The sequence below is a fragment of the Protopterus annectens genome, chromosome 17.part0, assembly GCF_019279795.1.
Source record: "Protopterus annectens isolate FY-2018-M chromosome 17.part0, PAN1.0, whole genome shotgun sequence".
NCBI lineage: Eukaryota > Metazoa > Chordata > Ceratodontiformes > Protopteridae > Protopterus > Protopterus annectens.
Genome location: NC_056751.1, coordinates 770,976 through 791,341, shown reverse-complemented (window position 1 = coordinate 791,341; position 20,366 = coordinate 770,976).

The window sequence follows — 20,366 nt, the reverse complement described above, 5'->3', positions numbered from 1 at the left end:
TTAGCAGAATACCAACATGTTTGCCTCATAGTTTTAGTCATTTCAACACAACTTTGTTGATTTCTGACAAAAGGTTGGTCAATCATTGATGCTTGATGTCAGTAACAAAGATAAACATCTGAGTTTAAGATGTTATACCCTTCAAAACACAGTTTTGCTAGTGTGATATCTGTTATTCTATTCACTTTCTTACTCTGTACGAGTAATAGTTACAGTGTCCCTAATTTTTGGCCTTTGTCCCTCCATTAATTATGGCTTTGTTCACATATCTTGCTGTAAGATGTTGACAGCTATGTTAGGTATAGCTCTGAACCAGATAGGGAACAACAGAACAGGATCATGGACATAGCCAGAGTACATCAGGGACAATCAGGGACACATTTAAAATGTTAGAACTATTTATGTGAGATGATGACAGATTGAGAGGTGGTGAATTAGTGTACATCATCTGACATTATAGATGTATACACCCTTACTTATTGTCACTATGTTTTATGTGTAATTCACTAGTTTCTCTACAGCAGCCAACTGTTGTTGGAGGGAATAAGGGGGGCAGAACTAAGATGTGAGTGGAAATCAAGGACATTTGAGAGGCATGCCTGTAGGTGTAGGACAGCTGAATATCAATGACATGTCATTACCATAGATCTAAGACAGGCTTACTGCTTTGATTCCTATTCCCCATAACTCCATCCTCCCATTTGCATCCTGTTAAATGGAGAAATCAATTACATACCTGGTTGAGTGCAGTACTCCTTTGTTGAACTTTTCTGCCAATAGTCTTTTGAAAATATGCTCTCTCTGTGAGGTAAGTCACATACAGACTTGTTCCCCATAACTAGCTGCTTGCTTTTTTAAGGTACTGCTCATTAGCAGGTAATTGCCTCTGTACCAATCTGTTGCTCTGATATGGTAAATGTAACCAAAAACAGCTGAATTGCACTATCATTAGCCAATGACATGCCACCACAATGCAATATATAAGGCCTTCATGTAGACCTAGGTCCCTTTCTTACCTGTTAAGATGGACATTACTTAGATGTGGAGACTATATCATTGCAGGTAGGTGCCAGGACATTCAACTGTACAGATGTATGCAGTATGTACACAGTTTTACCTCATATGTGTGGTCAGTGCCCCATAACATTGTGGTTATCTGGCAATTCACTGGCAAACATTGTGGGTTGTGATCAGTAATGGAAGACACACATTTGAGTGCCAGACTTCATAGCCCTCTAAATATGCATGCTAATGCAATAGATGTTATTATATCAAGTTACTATCAATGTAGGAGCAAACTGTAAAACATGTCCCAATCTCTGGACATTTGTTCCCCCATTAAGTATGGCTGTGTCCGGATTCCTTGTACTAAGGGTTTGGGAGGTTTGGTAGGTCTGTTTTAGCTACCTTTACATACAGGTGTGTGTGCTACAGGCTGCAGCTGCTGTTGCTGCAGCCTAGAACACATAGGGGGAGTGTGAACACTTGGGAGGACAACAAGCTGTACATGTAACTGTGGCAGCTGTAGCAGCCCTGTTGTTATGACAGAGCCAGGTTAAGGGTACCCTTTACAGTTGAATCGTCGCATGTGATTAAGGTACATCTGTTATGCAACACTGCCAATAACACAGTAGTAGGTGACATATAGTTATGCTATATAGATATGTGCAGTGTGTCCTCACCTGCAGGCTTTGACTTGCAAAACTGGATTGCAGTTCCTTAATTAACAGGAACCTGTGTGAATAAGGACTGGGTGACTGAGTCATTAATTGCTGTCTTCACTATAACGTAATTACTCTGCAATACAAGACAGGATTTGAACCCAAGACTGTGTGTGGTGAAATGCACTGTATGCAAGGCATTTAACAGACTGCACTACTGAGTCACTGCTGCAACATGTGTATTTACAAGATATCTGTCCAGACATACAGGCTGTGACACACATTGTTTGCATCCATCAGTATGTTCATAACTTTCTGTGACTGTAGTTTTGTACCATGGTCCAAGTTGAACATGTTCTTTGCTATTGCTGCCTTAGCTGGTGTCTTTCTACATGTTGCAGATACAAGGGCACATTTTCTTGCTATTACATGCTTCACTTAAATTAATTTTTATGTATTTGGCTGTCTAGTGGTGTATTATTTCACCAAAGTCCAAGGAACACTCCCATTTTTCCCATTCGTTTTAATTCCAGTTTGTGTGGTGTGATGCACAGCTCCGCTGAGACATGCCTAATGACTGTAAGTGGCAATCACGATCTTTTCATGCAAATGCCTGTTTTAATTAAGATCTGCGTGGTGTTGCAGGTTAATACAGTGTGCTGCAGATATGATGTGCTTGCGTTTGAAACATGGCATAGGTGTTTATTTTGTACATGTGACTTACAATGTTAAAAAACACATATACTCATTAGAGCTGTATTTAGCTGAGCTAAGCGAAGCTACATGACACAGCAAGCTGCACAGCTCCGCGCTAAAAAAATACAAAGAAAAGAAAAAAAGGGGAGATAGGAAAGTGGTGAAATAGCAGCAAGCAGGGGAAAAAACATAATGCAAGGCAGGTAGGCATGTGCAGGAAGGGTGTCAGAAAGAACCATAGCTATCCATTTGGTGTAAGAAAAAAACATTGCTATCTATTTCTTGTACAGTAACAACTGTGCACTTTGACAAATTTTGTAGATGAATTTGAACTCTCACACCACAAAAAGAGGGGTAAGGATAACCCTACTGCATTATCAAGCCAATTGTACCAAATTATGTGTGTCCAGTGGACACGTGTGCAAAATGGACAGCTACGTGTGGGGCGATATTTTTTGTGGGATAGGTGACCATTTTTTTTTTATTAAGGTGAGAGTGAAATGTTGGGTAAGGGAGTTAGGTACATCTGGGGAGGTAAGCTGGGTAGGAGAGGATGCATTTGCAGACAGACAAGACAGACAAGACAGCAGATGGGGCAGTGTGTGACACATGAGGTGGGTAAGCACCTTGGATGGGGAGGGTGTTGTGGAATCCAAGTTGCACATGCCTCCAGATGGCAGCAGCATGACTCATGTCCCCACCCATGGGACTGTCAACACTGCTCCTTCACTGCCCCAAGGGTGTCTGTGCTGGAGGCTGGGTGCCAGGGTGAGGCTGCCCCACCAGGTTGACATGCATGCCTTCAATCCAGCACAGGCAGCCCTCATAGCTCTGATAAACAATCCTATTCACCATGACCGGCAGGTTCAGCCTGGTGAAAATGCCCCCACTGTCACCACCCCCATGTGGAGGATGGGGCCCATCCCCTGAGACTGTCCCACTTGATGCCACAAGTGGTGCAGGGGCACCAGAGGGGGCACCACCAGTATGGGTACCAGATGTGCTAGGACCTGGTGCCATGGCCGGTTGAGGCAAGGTAGGTGGATCACCCAGAACTAGCCTACGCTGACATGGTGTGGTAATGGAGGCACAGCAATAAGTATAGGTTAGTTGTGAACAAATCATTATTAGTAATAACAACATGGCAGAACATTGGAGATAACTCAGTTACATATCAATGCATATTATGTGAAACACAACAATAAATAAAGGAACAGTCAGTATGTTAACAGCATGACAGTAACAGTTCCAGCATAACACCAACAAAATAGATAATTTAACAAGATATATTAATATGCAACCATTATAAAACAAAACAATAATAAAACACATGTCCCAAAATACAGCTAATGTAACAACATATGTTAATAGTAAACCATAACCAATGAATAACAATAAGAAATAAATAAAGATTAGGGTTGGGAAGAGATAGAAAAAACAGTCCATTAGCAACATTTCTGGCTATTTCTTTGACAACAGTACTGCTATCTACTCTACAGGTCTGTATTTATTCAGTGTGTATGGTAACTTCAAGTCTCCTACAGCTGAAGTAGAATGTACATACCTCTCAAGCTATCTGCATGGGACACTATGGGCCAAACAGTAACAACTGTGGGTATACAAGTACACAGAACACTTGCATATCAGGTGGACCTATATAACTAACATGGTGTTATGTGGGCTGATTTGGTGATACTTTGCAATCTAGGTAATCATTTCCATGGTAACCCTGTGGCTGTCAGGTTACACACTATTAATTACATAATTTGAAATCATACTACTTGAGAGACATGCATAGGTGTACAGAACAGACACTAAATAGCTGTCATGCCTTGGCTGACAGACATGGGAATAGAACCCAATAACAGTGACTGCAGGGGACATCTGCATATGATGTATTAATTGCCTGCAGCAACTTTTAACAGACACTCCAGGCATACAGCCATAATGGAATTACACATTCTATTTCTGACTGAACATTGCTGATGAACACATTCTTGCTAACAATTTTAAGAGTCTGTGACATCTAAACACAGACTTTTCTACTCATAATATGGGTTACCTCGCCCATTTACCTGTATTTCTCATGGAGAAAGAATTTGTGAGCATTACATGACTGCTATTGTAATATTTACTGGTACATACCACTGGATTCGAACCCTGGACTATGTGTGGCAAAATGAACTGTATACAGAGCATTTAAGAAACTGAGCTACTGAGTCACTGCTGATTACTACTTGACTGATATTTGTCTAGAGCTCACTTACAACTATAATATGACCTGGTAGTACTACTACTACATTATTATACTAGACTGCTGTGACAGTAGAACGCACATGCATGAAATACAAGCATAATGCAGACAGTAGGTAAGCTACAGTTCAGTATCATATCTGTGAAGTCAACAAACAATATCAGCTCATGGAGTGGGCTACCTCATCCATATACCATTATTACCTGAACTCTGTGGATGGCTGAGCATTATGTGACCAATATTGGCTTAGAGACAGCCTTGAGCAGTACTTATATGAGTTAACCAATACAATTTCCAGACATTAGATTTGCATTCAACAGCTATTACAGTGTTATACTTGTCTGCAGCTTCTTACATTACAGCCTCAATGTGTACAGTTGGCATTTTTCATTCATTGCAATTCAGCTCTAATTCCACATTTGTTGCACTACAGACTTCACTGTATACACTTTAATGCAGTTATAGGTATTGTTTCATGTTTTTATTGCACTACAGTTGACATTTTTCATTCATTCCAATACAGCTCTAATTCCACATTTATTGCCCTACATATGCTACTATATATACTTTATTTCAGTTGATGCTTTACTCTCTCTTACTTATTTCACTACAGTTAGCATAACACATCCATAATCACCACACTCATGGCGCAACTTAGCCAAGCACCAGGTGTGCGACTCAACATTGTGAGCCCTGCAGCTGTTGGGAGAGAAGCACAGCATTATGCATACCAGCTTTGCAAACATTCAGATTACATATTGCTAAGACAGAGGTAAAATTACTTACATACTTGTGGGGCATTCCCTGAATGAGCTTCTTGGACCAAGGTGTCCAGCAGTCTCCCCTTTCATCATTTCAAGTTGTCATGATGGTGATGACACTGCTCACCTATGTGGGAGATAATAGTAACACTGGTGAGTTCTCTGGCCAGCCAGTCCCAGGCCTCCACCTCACACTCCAAGCCCTGGAAACCTCCCTGCAGCAGCCCATCAGCATGTCATTAACTAAGCATCAAACCATGACCCTGGACTCCAGAATGCCCCAACGCTGTGCCTGAAACTGCACTCCATCACTAACACCAGCCATAGTAAACATCAGAGAAAGAACTCCAATGGATTCTGCTGTATTCCCACCAATTGGGCTTAATATAGGCTGTTTTCTTGCCCTTGCACATCATTGGGCTGCATTCAAAAAAGGACTGCTTTGTTTAGCACCTCACAAACCAGTGCAGCTGAGCTGAGAAGTATAAAAACTGACAGAACCATAGTCTTATCAGCTTACAAACCAGCCAAGCAGAGCCAAGCAGGGCACAAACATTGGTAGCCATTACCATGTATATGCAGTGCTTAGCAGGTCTAAGCACAGTTGAGCAAAGCTTAGCAGAGTGCAGTGGATCCATCTTTTATAACAAAAATGAATGTGTTTATCAAAATGAAATGCATATTTTCCATTCTATGTATTCAAACCCAGGACCTACTGCACATAAATCCATAACTCTAAACATTTACCTACAGAGATATTAAGAGATTTGATATTCATTCACATGCACCACTGAGATACCTAGAAGCAGTGATGAGCACTGTGCCACACCGCACAAACAGGCTTAGACACACTGAAACACACCATTAAATAAATAATTAATTACATCCAGTTTCTATTTTTAGATGTCTGGCAGGTGTCTGCTATCTTACCTGTGAGCATGGCTTGGCATTGCTGAGCTCCACTTCATGCCACGCAAACATGTTTTTTTTTTAAATTAAAATAAATCAAAGGAAAAGAAAAAAAATCATAAAAATAACACAAAGTACATTGCAGCGAGTCTCATACTCATATGCAGCCACTGTTAGCACAACTCATCTCCCTACACTGATTCAATAACTGTGTTTCTCAGCTCTCCCTATGTAACATGCCATCATTAATATGCAGGACATACCGCTGAGGGGGAACTGTGACCATGGACACTGATGCATTCCATGTAGACTCTACATGATACCTATGCAGATTTTAATAAATTCTGGGGAATGTCTTTTAACTTGTTTATAAGCAGACTGTTTTCATTTTAAAATGAATGTTTTAGGCCTCAAATATGCTTGTGTTACTTTACTTGTTTCCTTAATGTGAGTTGGTCAGTTAGTTTTTATAAGGCAGTCATTTCACTGTACTTGGGTCCAAAGTCATGTTTTGTGTCAATAAGTTTGTCATGTTTTATAATGTATGCTAGGATCTAATCATGCACCATTTTCTCAAGGACTTTTGCCATTGACAGACATTTGGCTAATCATTAACAAAGGCAGGGTAAGATATTTCAGGGAGGGTTATAATAAAACAATGCTTGAAGTTTGTTAGGGCAATTTTAGCATGAGATTAAGATGGAAAATATGTGTTTGCTGTTCTTCTGGATTAACTGGGATAGCTCCCAGCTACATAGGAAGTGAAATGCGGATTGTAGTTGTAATATAAATTGCCAAGCAACTTTTCAGCTGATTTTCTGGTGAAGGCTTGAAATATCATCAGTATGCAATACGCAGATATAGCGAGACACGTTACTGAAGACATCATAATACATATGTTTCTAGTTCTGTAAGTAGACACAGATAGTTTATTTCACAATGACTGAAGGCCTAAATTAGTTTATTTCACAATGACTGAAGGCCTAAATTAACTACAAGAATCCCTTCATTTACTAACTCATACACACTCAACTCTTCAGTAACAATCAAAGAATAATTCCAAGAAACCCTCATTTTCCTTGTTTGTTATGTATCTTTCTTGCTGCGAATGTCTACGGCCAATGCACCAGTGAACAATGACACAACTTTATTGTAAGAGTTATATATTTTTTTTCATGTTGCTGATATAAGCAACCTTTTTATATCTATCCAACAGCTATTTTCATTGGGTCCAGTTATCTTCTAGATCATAGTTTGTATGCCTCTTTTAAAGAAAACAGGTATTCTAGGGCAGAAAACCATCAGCAGGTCTGCACTTAAAGTGCCCCTGTTGTAGAGGGATATATGTAGAGAGAAGTATGGCATGTTCCCTGCAGCAGATAGGTGTGTATATATATATATATATATATATATATATATATATATATATATATATATATAGAGAGAGAGAGAGAGTGTGAGAGAGAGAGAGAGAGAGAGAGAGAGAGAGAGGGAGAGGTACAATATGCAGTTCAGTCAAAATGATATACACGCATGCATTGATCATTCCATCTTTGGCTGTCTTGACCACATACTTCTTAACATTCAAGTTCTGCTCAATATTCCCAGCTTCTGCAGCATGGGAGGATATAACAATAGCTGATTTCCTGCTATTCCGACACCTTGCTTTGAGATTACTACTGAGTGGTGGCACTGCAGACAGAAACCCTGCCATTGCAACATTAGTGCAGGTTTTAACTGTAGTAGAAATACCTATAAATGTTGTTGTCACTATGCTCATAAGACTATCTTTTGTAAGTTTTCAGAGTTAATTTTTTATTCTGTTATTCTGCAATATTTTATTTGTTAATTTATTTATATTATTTTTAAGTACAATTTGTTGACTGGGTTAGTCCCACTAAGCCAGTGTCCTCTTCTCAGGGGAGAATCAATGTGATTATCATGCTAAATAGGAGAAATTAGGTTAGGAAACCAGTGAAGTTACCTCTACTTTGTAGTTGCTACTGCAGTCCAAGCAATTACAAGATGGAGGACAGTGTAGCAGAGATGGAGAGAGGAACACCAGAAAATTTACTATTGGAAAGAAAAGGAAATGAAATAACTGTCACAGAGATGGAGACTGAAGAACTTGCTGGAAAAATGTTTGACTGAGATAGAAAAAGACATAAGTAGCACAAAGGAAAGACTCAATTTCAAATCTTGCAGCTGCAACTATAAAAGAAAATAAATTTGTCATGTTTGCGTGCTAGAAACCAGATGAAACAAAGAAGAAAAAAGGAAAAGAATGCAGTATGTATGGGGGGGGGAGGGTAAATTATTTGGCTGGTAGGTAATGAGATGTGCTCTGGAACAGGAATTCTTATAAATATGAACAAATAATTCTAGATGTAACAATAATAGTACCAGGAAGGGTAGTGATATGAGAATGAGAAAAAAGTGTACAAAATTAATAGTAATGTATGTGTATACTAATATGACAGAAAGAAAACATGTCTGAAGAAATGAAGAAAATATGTCAATAGTGATGGTAGGAGATTTTTGTCTATAACCTAAGTAAAAAAAAAAAAAAGAAATTTAACACAGGATATTAACATATTGAAGGAGTTAATAAAATGTGGGAATTTAAAAATAATAAAGAATGCAGAATGGCCATGTAAAGAGCGGATTTTTAAGACTGATATTGAATACATAGCTTACTCTAAAAGAATAAAAGGGATAACAGGGGTAGTACAGATGGCAGAGTTTTCAGATCTCAGGGCAGTATGGGCTAGAATAGAGAATGGAGCAAAATAATACGGCAGGCAAAAGGGAGAAAGAGATTAACTGTAGTGTTCAAAGAGACTGGAATGATATGAGGGAAAGAAATATTATGGAAAGATTATATGACAATGACACCATTTTATAAAAATTGGACACAGTGGTGAGTAATGTATCAATAAAAGTATAAAATATATATTTAGAAGTGGAAGGAAGAATAAAAAAGATTAAGATGAAATATAAATACAATCGATGGAATTATGAGAAAGAACAAGAATGTCAGAAAATAAGGAAACTAAAAAAAACAGATATATTAAAAATAGCGAAAATATAAAAAAATTATGTTGCATAACCATTTTTTTTGAAGGGGAGGAAAAGGATGTTTCTCCTTATTTAGGGAAAAAAAGTACAAATGCAGAGGAGGATAGATGGATGCTATCTTATATAGGAAAGGAGACACAAAATACAAATACAAAGATATTACACAGGTGGAACAGAATTGTGCAGAGAAATGTATGAAAAAGAGGAAATAGATGGGCAAGTTAATGGAAGTGAAAAAATATGAAAAAGTAAAGAATTTTGTTTTACAAAATGATATAATGATAGAAAAAATAGAGCAGGTGACAAAATAAGGTTAGTGTGAGTCATCTCCATGGTTGCATGGTATATTTTATGAGTATTACAAGGAAATGAATAAAGATGAATGAGCTTATTTATATTAAATGAATGGATGAAGGAAAGTGTAAAGGAAGACGATATATGTGGCGATATGATAACATTTATATGAAAATGGGATGAAAGAAAAGATAAAAAATAGATACCTATAACATTATGGAATACTAATTATAAATTATTTAAGAAAATACTGCAAACATGATGGAGAAAGTATTAGACCGGGTAGCAGGAAAATGTATCTATGGTATAAAACAAACACAGCTGAAAGAAATATTAATTACAGTGGAAGAAGCAACATAGTTAAAGCCGTTGATAAAGGGAGCCATAAAGCAATGTGATAGATATTATACGCATATGGTGCATGAGAAAAATATTAATGTATTAAAGAAATGTTATGAAAATTTGTCAGTACAAGTTATGATAAATGAATGGATGGGAAAAATAAGTGCTAAAAAGGATTAAAACAGTGAAGCCCAATGAGTATGTGCTTATTTGCATTAGTAATGAGTGTAGTAGTACAGACATGTTTGTATGTATATATATATATATATATATATATATATATATATATATATATATATATATATATATATATATGCATCTGTCTATATATGATATCCCTTTAAAGTGTCATAGTAAGAAAAACATTATGGTGGCTGTTAAGTTCTGAGGTAGTGAACTGCTGGGTAGGTTTGGAGTTATAAGAGGTTTGGAAAAGACGTTCTAGTTGTTGGAATTTGAAGGGTAAGTGTATTATGTAGACCAGGTTCTATAAATAAAAACATATTTGTGTTTTAAGTGAAATTGTAACGGAAATGTTCCAGGTAGAGATGTTTTTGCATATTTAGTAAATGGTCAATAGTTAAAGAATTATGTTGTCTATAATTACAGAGGACATTGCTTTGAACTGTAGATATGCAGCTGTACAGCGCAGAATGGTATATTTATTTTCTTTGGTGCAGTGTGATTTCAGAGTTGACATTTAATTAGCAGGGGGTATGGGGGTGCAGGGGAGGGGCTTGCTCCCTGCTTAAATGTAGAGAAGTAGATAGTGATTTGATTTTATTTGTTGTTGCATTTTGTAGTGGTTTAGGGCAGGAAGGTTAGGTTTGCTTCTTTTGTTTCGACATTTTGAGTATTGATGTTTTAAACTTTCGAGAAATAGCAGTTTCGACATTCTGGTCTCGATACTCTGTGGTTTGGGATTCTGGCAATTCATTATTTAAAAGTAGATCTGTACATACTGTATATTTATATAGATATATGTGAAATGAGAGAGGCAAGATGTGAAATGAAAGTATGTGTTATATTATCAATATGTATAACATATGCAAGTTATACAAAAAACAAGGGATTGATAACAGAGGTTGTAAGAAGGCTCAAAAAGCTGTCACTCTTTTTTTGTGTGGGTTTTGACTGTCTGGTAAGCAGATCATGAAGCATTCAAATTAAACATTTATTCTGCTCCAAAAAACATAAAAATAAGAAACAAGTGCAACCCAAAAGGGAAACCAGTAAAATGAAAAAGCACTTGTGAAGCAACGTGTCTAGTGCAAAATAAACAATTTATTAAAAGGCCAGCAAAAAACTTAACGCTTTAACTTAATCACAGCGTTTTCATTTCAATACTTCTTAAGGTAAAATTCCACGTAAAATTGTTGCCTAAATATATATATATATATACATATATATATATATATATATATATATATATATATATATATATATATATATAAAACTCCACCTATTACTAATACACCATCTAATAATAATCAAACACGTAAAAAAGATGCTATAAATGTTGCATCTTGTATATGAAATGAAAAACTTGCAAATTTATAAATGTTAAAAATTGATACTAAGGTTAAGACTAAGGGCAATAAAAGGGTGCATATGTTTAAGTGTCGTGCGTGTACCCAGTGTGCCTATATTGCCCACAGAAAGAGTGTTTTTTTGACAAGTAGGAATAAAGTTATTAGAGGATATCTCTTTTCTAATTGCAATAGTCAGAAGTTAATGTATCTGGTTACTTGTGAATGCTGTAATGTATTCTATATTGGTAAAACACAAAGAACCCCAAGGAGAAGAATATACGAACATTACTATGATATTAAAACTAAGGATGAGAAAAATAGTTTATATAAGCATTTGATAGATTGCCTCAATGCAAAATATATGTTTTTTGTGATAGAAGTAGCTCCTTTTGATTTTAAGGGGAGTTCTTGTGAGAACAAAATTGAATATCGTGAATTGTACTGGCAATTAATTCTGGAAGCTATCAGAAGTCCAGTACTTAATAAAAATTTAAGTATAAGTTCAAAACATCAATGCTAAAAATGAGAGCAGTTAGATTGTGAATTACTTGGTATAGGATACAATTTCTTGTCTTTTTTTTTTTTATTTATGTCCACCTGCATTTTTGTACTTTGGCCATTAGATGGGAGTAAAGAAAGATTAATATTTTGCTATTTTAAATGCAGAAGTTCTAAGTTTTTACTTTACGTATGTAACATTTTTTATATGTGAAAAATGTTCATATGCATCATTTTTTAACATTTATAAATTTACAAGTTTTTCATTTCATATACAGGAAGCAGCATTTATTTATTTATTTATAGCATAATTCATTGGGAAGAAGTACTGTGATTATTTTTTTTTAATCTGTAACTTGTTTTAATAAGTGTTTGAAAGGTATATAACTAATAGGAGGAGATTTTTTTTTATATATAAAGTTCAACAATTTTATGTGGAATTTTATCTGAAGCAGTCTTGAAATGAAAACACGGTTAGTCAGTTAAAGTGTTAAGGTTTTTGCTGGCGTTCTAATAAATTTCTTATTTTGCACTAGACACACTGCTTCTCAAGTGTTTTTGCATTGTAGTACTTTCTTCTGCTTCCTTTGTGCTTACTATGGTTTGGATAGATCATTAGTGAGGTGAGCAGTGGTATACTGCCTCATGAGTCTGGTGTGATTAAAAGTGAGCAGAGGGTTGTAACACTGCATGTATTCAATATGAAGGTGAGCAATCGATGCTGCCAGCAATGTTAAATGGATACTGTTGTGATTTTACTGATATAATATATAGTGTAAGCAACAATTTGTAAAAAACTGGTCGCAATGGTGTAATATTGGTGTGATTTTTGTTTTAAGCTGGGTTTGGACAAATATAGTTTGTGGTCAAATAGCCTGCTTTAGGCACCAGTGAATCTTACGGTTGCTAGGGGCCCTGTGTTTTTGGGGGGGCCCAAAACCACAGCAAGTTATGTTATCTTGATGTTTTGTAACATGTCTGTCAAACCAAAAAAGCTAATACAACAATCTTATATATTTAGTAAACCAGGTGGGTAATAAGTCTTATTTATATCTCATTTAAAATTTAAAGATATTTCTGGTTATAGTAACTGTTTTGTCAAGTAACAGGCATTACAATTCCATTAAATATTTTACCACTGATATAGTGCCCCTGGCTTAGTTACACCCCGCTGTTGGACATTTTCTCCACTAAAACTAACTACATAGCCAGTTTTAGGTCCCTGCAATACCTGTTGCTGCAGGGGGGGGCCTCTTTATCATCCTTAACTGTGTGGGGGCCCCACAAAAGCTGCTGCTGGTTGGGGAAAAATGAGGAAGAAAAAAATGTATTAATTTTCTGATTATGTTCTTTAACCTGAACAGGGCTGTGATATGACCCTGTTAGGATAAAGCTGATAATGAACATGAGCAAGGTAAGTTGTAGAGAAATCAGCAGCCCAGAGTGGCTTATCTCATTACAAAAATTGGATGTTAAGAAGAGCTGGTGCTTCCAATCATCAAGGATCGTTTTCTCTTTCAAGGAGTTGTTTAAATACTGGCAGAACACCAGATGCTATTACTCTTATCTTCTTTGCTCAAGAATTCAATGCAATGCCAAAAATACTAGCTGAATAAAGGCTCAAAATCAGGAACACATTTTAAATATTACTCTAATTCTCTTAAAAATGTTAATAGAATAACACCTTTTGCATCAACATGTATTTTTGGAATATAAGTATAAAACGTCAGTGTCTGGATTTATTAACTGTTCATTATCCTGTTTGGTTTACCAGTAAATCAATTTTTTTATGAAGGAATAAGCCAAAGTACAAGCAAAATCAGGGAAGGTCTGTGAAATCATGAACAGTGACAGGCATGCTCTACTCCTCAGTGAGGTAAATAAAAGTGACTTACCCCTACTGCTGTTGAATAATTAATAAACAGCAGTCATGGATCTGGTGTGGCAGATTGCTATTTGCTGAAATTAGTACAAAACTATTGTGTGTGTGTGTGTACATATTTGCATGTGTGCGTGTGTGTGTGTGTGCATGTGTGCTTGTGAGCGTGTGTGTGTGTGTGTGTGTGTGTGTGTGTGTGTGTGTGTGTGTAAAATATCAGTGCTTTTTATCTGCGCACACAAGCAGTAATGCCAGGACAGATACATTATCCTTTGGGTACCAGTAAAAAATGCACCTAACATGCAATTATATTTCAAAAGTAAGGCATGAAATATAACATAAAACATTCAGACACATAGATCTTCTTGGAGTTTGGTGACCTGCACTCCCCCAATTTTATAAATGGATATAGGGGGCTAGCATAATTATCCTTGACTCTGTGGGGGCCACCACAGAAGTTGTTGCTGGCTGGGGAAAAATGTGAACAAAAATGTATCAATTTTCTGATTACGCTCTTTAACCTGAAGAGTGCTATGATGACCCTTTTAGGTTAAAGCTGATAATAGCTTCTGTTTTCAACTAGACTCATTCTAAAGCCAGTCTTGTTCAGATGTGTGTGTACAGAAAGCTGCTGTAGGTTATAGGGAGCTGTGGATTGTGTGGATATTACTTCTTTAATTTTCTCACAGTTAATCCTTAGAGGTGTGCACACTAGGTCATTATAGCTTGTGTTTGAGCTGAGAACAGTGTGGTCATTGTTTCTTTTACTTTTCTCACAGAGCTCAGAGGTGTACAAAGAAGGATATTATTGCTTGTGTAGGGACAGTGTACTATCTAGACATAACACATTAACATATATTGCTGTAATTATTATTTTTTTCACTTTCCTCACAATCACACATCAGGCACATATACCTGTGGCTGTCTTTGGGGGTTAGGGGTTTGGAGTGAGGAGGCATGGTATGCATATGTATATCAGCAGTAACTTGAAATCTATTACCAAGGCAGTTTGAACCTCTCCTTTCATCCAAATCTAACACCATAGGGATGCATAGGCAGTAAATGTCTTTTCTGAGGCAGACATATTGCCAGATAGGACCTATGTAGTCCCACAACAACGGACTTGTTAGTTTATTGTGAGCTACTAGTTTGTCAGCTTTGAACATTACATCTTAGACACAACATATGTCTTCTTTGAAAGAAAAAAAAATAAGACTGAAATTCTATTCTTTCTCATGATTTTTGTTTAAGATACCATTGGATTAAAAGGCTGAGAAAATGCTCTTACGATGCATCCCAGAGCATCTGTAATCTTATGGCTTCGTGGGCCCTGGCTTATTTGAGTTATTTCCTAAATGATTATTACTGTATAGATTTGATTAAGAAAGGTGTGTTGAAAAGATGCAAAGAAAACTAAAGCTGTAGAGCAACAGTGAATTTCTTTCCTAAATCGTAATGTCTGTTCAAGCTATCATTGTTTGAAAAGGTTGTGTAAAAAAAAAAAAAAAATTAAAATGCCCTTCAAGAGCATATAAAAAGTTATGGCTTCATGATAAAGCTGAAGAGTAAGGCAAAATGTGAGAAATTAAAGAAAAAAGTAATGTACATGGTATGGGGAGCCCAAGAAGGGAGAATCAGAAGGGAGGACTGTAGTGTGTGTGTGTTGGGGGGGGTGAAGTTAAGTTGTGTTTCTGCCATTTCACACTGAGCTAATCGAAGGAAGGACACTGAGCAAACTCGAATCTATAACACATAACATTAAGTATCCTGTTTTTTTGCTTATTTTGTTCGAGTTATTTATAGCACTTTGTGTACTGTATATTTTTCTAGCTAGTTTCACTGTGTGTGAGGTATTAACTGGAAATTGTCCACTTTTATTAAGCATCTGTTGGGTTGTTTGTTTCTTATAACTTGTTTGAAGTTAAACACTTTCTCTAGAGGCTCCTTTAGCTATTTAAAACTTTCATTTAAAGGCTCACTGCTGCTTTTCTGCTGTGAGAAACATTTCTGCAATTTGTTTCTAAGTAGTATGGATATTTGTAGCATTGTCCATATTCAGGCTTGTATTTGGGCCTAGTGTTTGTGGAGGCTGTGTGTCTGAGCACATATTCAGGGACATCTTGGTTTAGCCAAAGCCATCAGGCATTTCAGTGAGAGAGAATTGTTTAAGGTCATTGGCTGACTGAGGTCACCTGGACTACAGCTTAGACTAAGCACCTCACTGGTTCTTTTGAGCTTTTTTCTTAAAAGTTGTCTCAGGTTTCAACTTTCTGTTACCTAAGAAGTTAAGTTGTGTTTCTGCCATTTCACACTAAGCTAATCGAAGGAAGGACACTGAGCAAACTCGGATCTATAATACATAACTTTAAGTATCCTGTTTTTTTGCTTATTTTGTTCCGAGTTATTTATAACACTTTGTCTACTGTATATTTTTCTAGGTAGTTTCACTGTGTGTGAGGTATTAACTGGAAATTGTCCACTTTTATTAAGCAAAAAAAAATTATTAAAAAAAAATAAATTCTAAGCTTGTTTCCTGCCTTTCCTGTGGGTAGTCTAATCTGGATATAGATTTGCTGTGTCCAGGGCTATTTGTAGGCTTCTAAGCCCTCACGCCTTTCTGTGTTGGAGGGAAGCCTTCTAGCTTAATTTTGTTTCTTAGAACTAGCCAGTTTTTTTTGTTTCAGCACTCAAGTCTGTTTCTTTGAGCTCAGCACTTGTTCAGAACTTATTGTAAGCACTAAATAAGCTACGAATTACTACAGAACTCAACTTTCCTCACTGTCTAGAGGAAAACAGTTTCTAGTACTTAACAAATAAGCACCTATCCAGGCATGTCTAAGGGTCAGCTCCTGGTGTTTTCTACTGTCTACCTGATGAATCTGGGCATCTTGTGGCAATACAGTAATCACCTCATGTACACAGACAACCCTCTCCTCCTACCACCCAATACTACAACCTGTGAGAGATGCACTTATATAGCCAAACTGGAAGCAAAGATCTCTTCACCTAAGACTGGACTAGACTGTCAAGAGGAGAAGGTAAACACCTGCACCACACCACACTCATCACATAGTCCCTCAAAACCTACACCACCAAAACACACACATAGAAATACAAAACACACACTTACATTCGCGGAGGCTCTCAGTAAAAACCTGCCCAAGCAACAGGGACCTCCAAAGCAGAAACACAAGCAACCTCCCTCCCAACACAACCCAAATGACACATAGCCCACAAACTCAGTGTGCCACTCAACCAAAGCCCATAAGGCATAACAACGTACCCAACACTCTAGTCATAGGTGACTCTATAGTCAGGCACACTGATGTTCCACTCACCAGGCTAAACAAGGAGAAAATTACTGTCAGCTGCCTGTCAGGTGCCAGGATCCGCCACATAACGCATGCACTCAGGTCACTCCACAACAAGTACAAATATGACTCTGTCATTGTCCATGTTGGTGTGAATAACCTGAAACATACCTCCTTGGACTACATGAAAAGGGATATGGAGGAGCTGTCCAATCTTGTAGCCCAGGCAGGTATGACCCTAGCCTTGAGTAGCATCCTGCCATCACCCAGAATGATACCACAGTACAAGGGCAAAATGATTGACTTCAACAATTGGCTAAGCTTCTGGTGTCATTCTAAGGGGATCCAGTATCTGTCTGCCTGGGATGATATGATCGACAAACCACGATGCTTTGCCCGAGATGGCCTGCACCTGTCGCCTTTGGGATTCCAGATACTGGCTAAGGCTCTAGCCACCCCTATAGTGCCTTTTTTAGGCAATGTTTAAATGACAAATTCACCACCCTAACAGGTACAGGCAAGAAGAATCTGAGGGTATTGCTACTCAATGCTAGAAGTCTAAACCTCAAAATGCACTCACTCAAGGCACTCCTTAAAATGGAGAACATTGACATCTGTGCAGTGACAGAGACCTGGTTCAAGGCTCCAGAGAGTTCCCCTGCATTACCAGGCTATAACTCATACCACACCTTTCGGCCACGTAACCTGGACCAAAACACTAAAGGCAGAGGCGTGTCCATATTCATTAAGGATATCCACACCTCCAGGCTAGTTGCTGAGCATAATGCATCCGAGATTATCCAAGTGCAACTAACTCTGGGCAAAACCGCAATCCAAATTGTAGCTTGCTACAGATCCCCCACCATGCCCCAGGACTCCCACTCCTCATTTCTTGATACACTGGAAAATAATAGGGTACAACCTAAAACCCTAATACTGGGTGATTTCAACTACCCTACCATTAACTGGGAAAACTACTCATGTACCAACTCTTGTGCTTAACGTTTTTTGGAATTTATAAATTCCAATGCCATGGATCAACTTAGCCACACCCGCACCAGGGGCAGCAATATCCTAGACCTGGTTATTACCAACATGGGCAGCCGGTGCTCCACACCAGAGGTCAATTCCTCGTTGGTCACATCCGACCACAAGCTAATCACCCTAGACATCCACAACCCTCCCCACCCCCCATTAGGGAAAACACAGTAAAAAATTTCTCCAAAGCCAACTTCACGCTTCTTAAGACAGAAGTGGCAAACTTCACGACACCCATGCTGACGGACAGTAGAGGTATGACTGCTGAATCCTACACAAATGCACTTTATAAGCACTTCACAAGTGCATGGATCGTGCAATCCCTAAAAGAACCAAGATGCTATCCTCCAAACAAAGGAAGCCAATCTGATGGTCCCCTGCCATAAACAAACTCTACAACAGAAGAAAGAAACTGTTGCAAAAAAGAGTAAACTCCCATGATTGGAGAAACTCCCTGGTCAGTCTCAGTAAGAAGCTGAGATCCCTCATAAAATCCTCCAAAGCTAGTTGTGAAAACAAAATCTCCACTGACTCTAAAGACAACCACAAAGCATTCTATAGCTATGTCAAGAATCTCAATGGCAACACTCAGATCTGCTCTGAGTTACAGCACAATGGTACTAAATATGCAGAACCAACTGATATTGCCAACATCCTGGCAGATAGGTTCAGTGCTAACTTTACCCCCCTGTCATCCCCTAAAGGGCCCATCTCTATACCAGAAGAATGCAAAGTTCCTGTAATCATGGCTGCACAGGTAAAAAACACACTATCCAAAGCCAAGAACACAGCATCCATGGGACCTGACAACATCCCAGGCTGTGTTCTACATGAACTACAGAACGAACTGGCACCCCACCTAAGTACCATGTTCAATCATAGCCTCACCTCAGGCTATGTGCCGCTGAATGGCGCACAGCAACAGTTATCCCATTCCACAAAGGGGGAGCCACCACAGACCCTGGAAACTACCTCCCCTTTAGCCTAATGAGCCTGGTCTTCAAGGCTATGGAACGTATCATCATGGAATTTATAAACAATGACATTGATAATCTCCAAGCTCAGGACCCCACTCAGTTTGGGTTTGTAAAAGTCAGATCATGTCTCCTAAACCTGATAGACTTCTTTGAAGCAGTCACCAAAGCCGTAGATGAGGGTAAGGTGGTTCACACAGCCTATCTAGATCTCGCCAAGGCTTTCAATACCATCCCCCACTCTGGAATTATAGATAAACTCACTACACTAGGTATAAATCCCTGTCACAAGATGGGTTGCCAACTGGCTCACTGACAGCACCCACACTGTGAAAGTAGCAGACTCCAAATCCAACTTGAGACTACTGACAAGTGGAGTACCACAGGGTTCAGTCCTGGGTCCTCTCCTGTTTGGTATCTACTTCTCTGAAGTACAGGCCAACACAGAATGTCTTTGGCTAATGAAGTTTGCAGTTGACTGCAAACTAAGAGCCATAATCAAAACTCCAAAAGATGTGGACATCCTACAAAAGGGCCTTGCTGAGACAGATACATGGTGTCAAAGCCATGGCCTCAAGCTTAATGCCAAAAGTGCATTGTCATCCCTTTGGGTAAAAATTCTGTACCCATGAACTACCACATAGGCGGTAGTCTACTTAACACCGAAGGTGTGATAAGAGACCTTGGGTCACAGGTGGACAGTAGTCTCTCCTTTGATAATCACATCACCACAGTAGTCAGGAAATCCTTCTATGTGGCACACCTCATCACAAAAGGTTTCTCATCCAGGAAAAAAGAGGTCATTGTTCCCGTCTACTTGTCACTCATTAGACTCATTATAGAGTACAATGCCCCTTTTGGTATGTACCTCAGAAGACATCTACAACAACTGTAAAGGCCACAGAAATACCTCACAAAGAGGATTACCAGCCTCAAACAGATGCCCTACGCAGACCATCTCAAAAAACTGCAGCTTTACTCCATTGCATATTGCCTTCTCAGAGGCGATGTCTGCCTAACATACAAAGCTATGTCAAACCAAGAGCTTTTAGACATGCTCCACTTAAAGAAATTCCAATCCCTATGAGCTACTAGGGCCCTAAAAATTGTCACCACAATAAACAGAACATGCTGGAGGG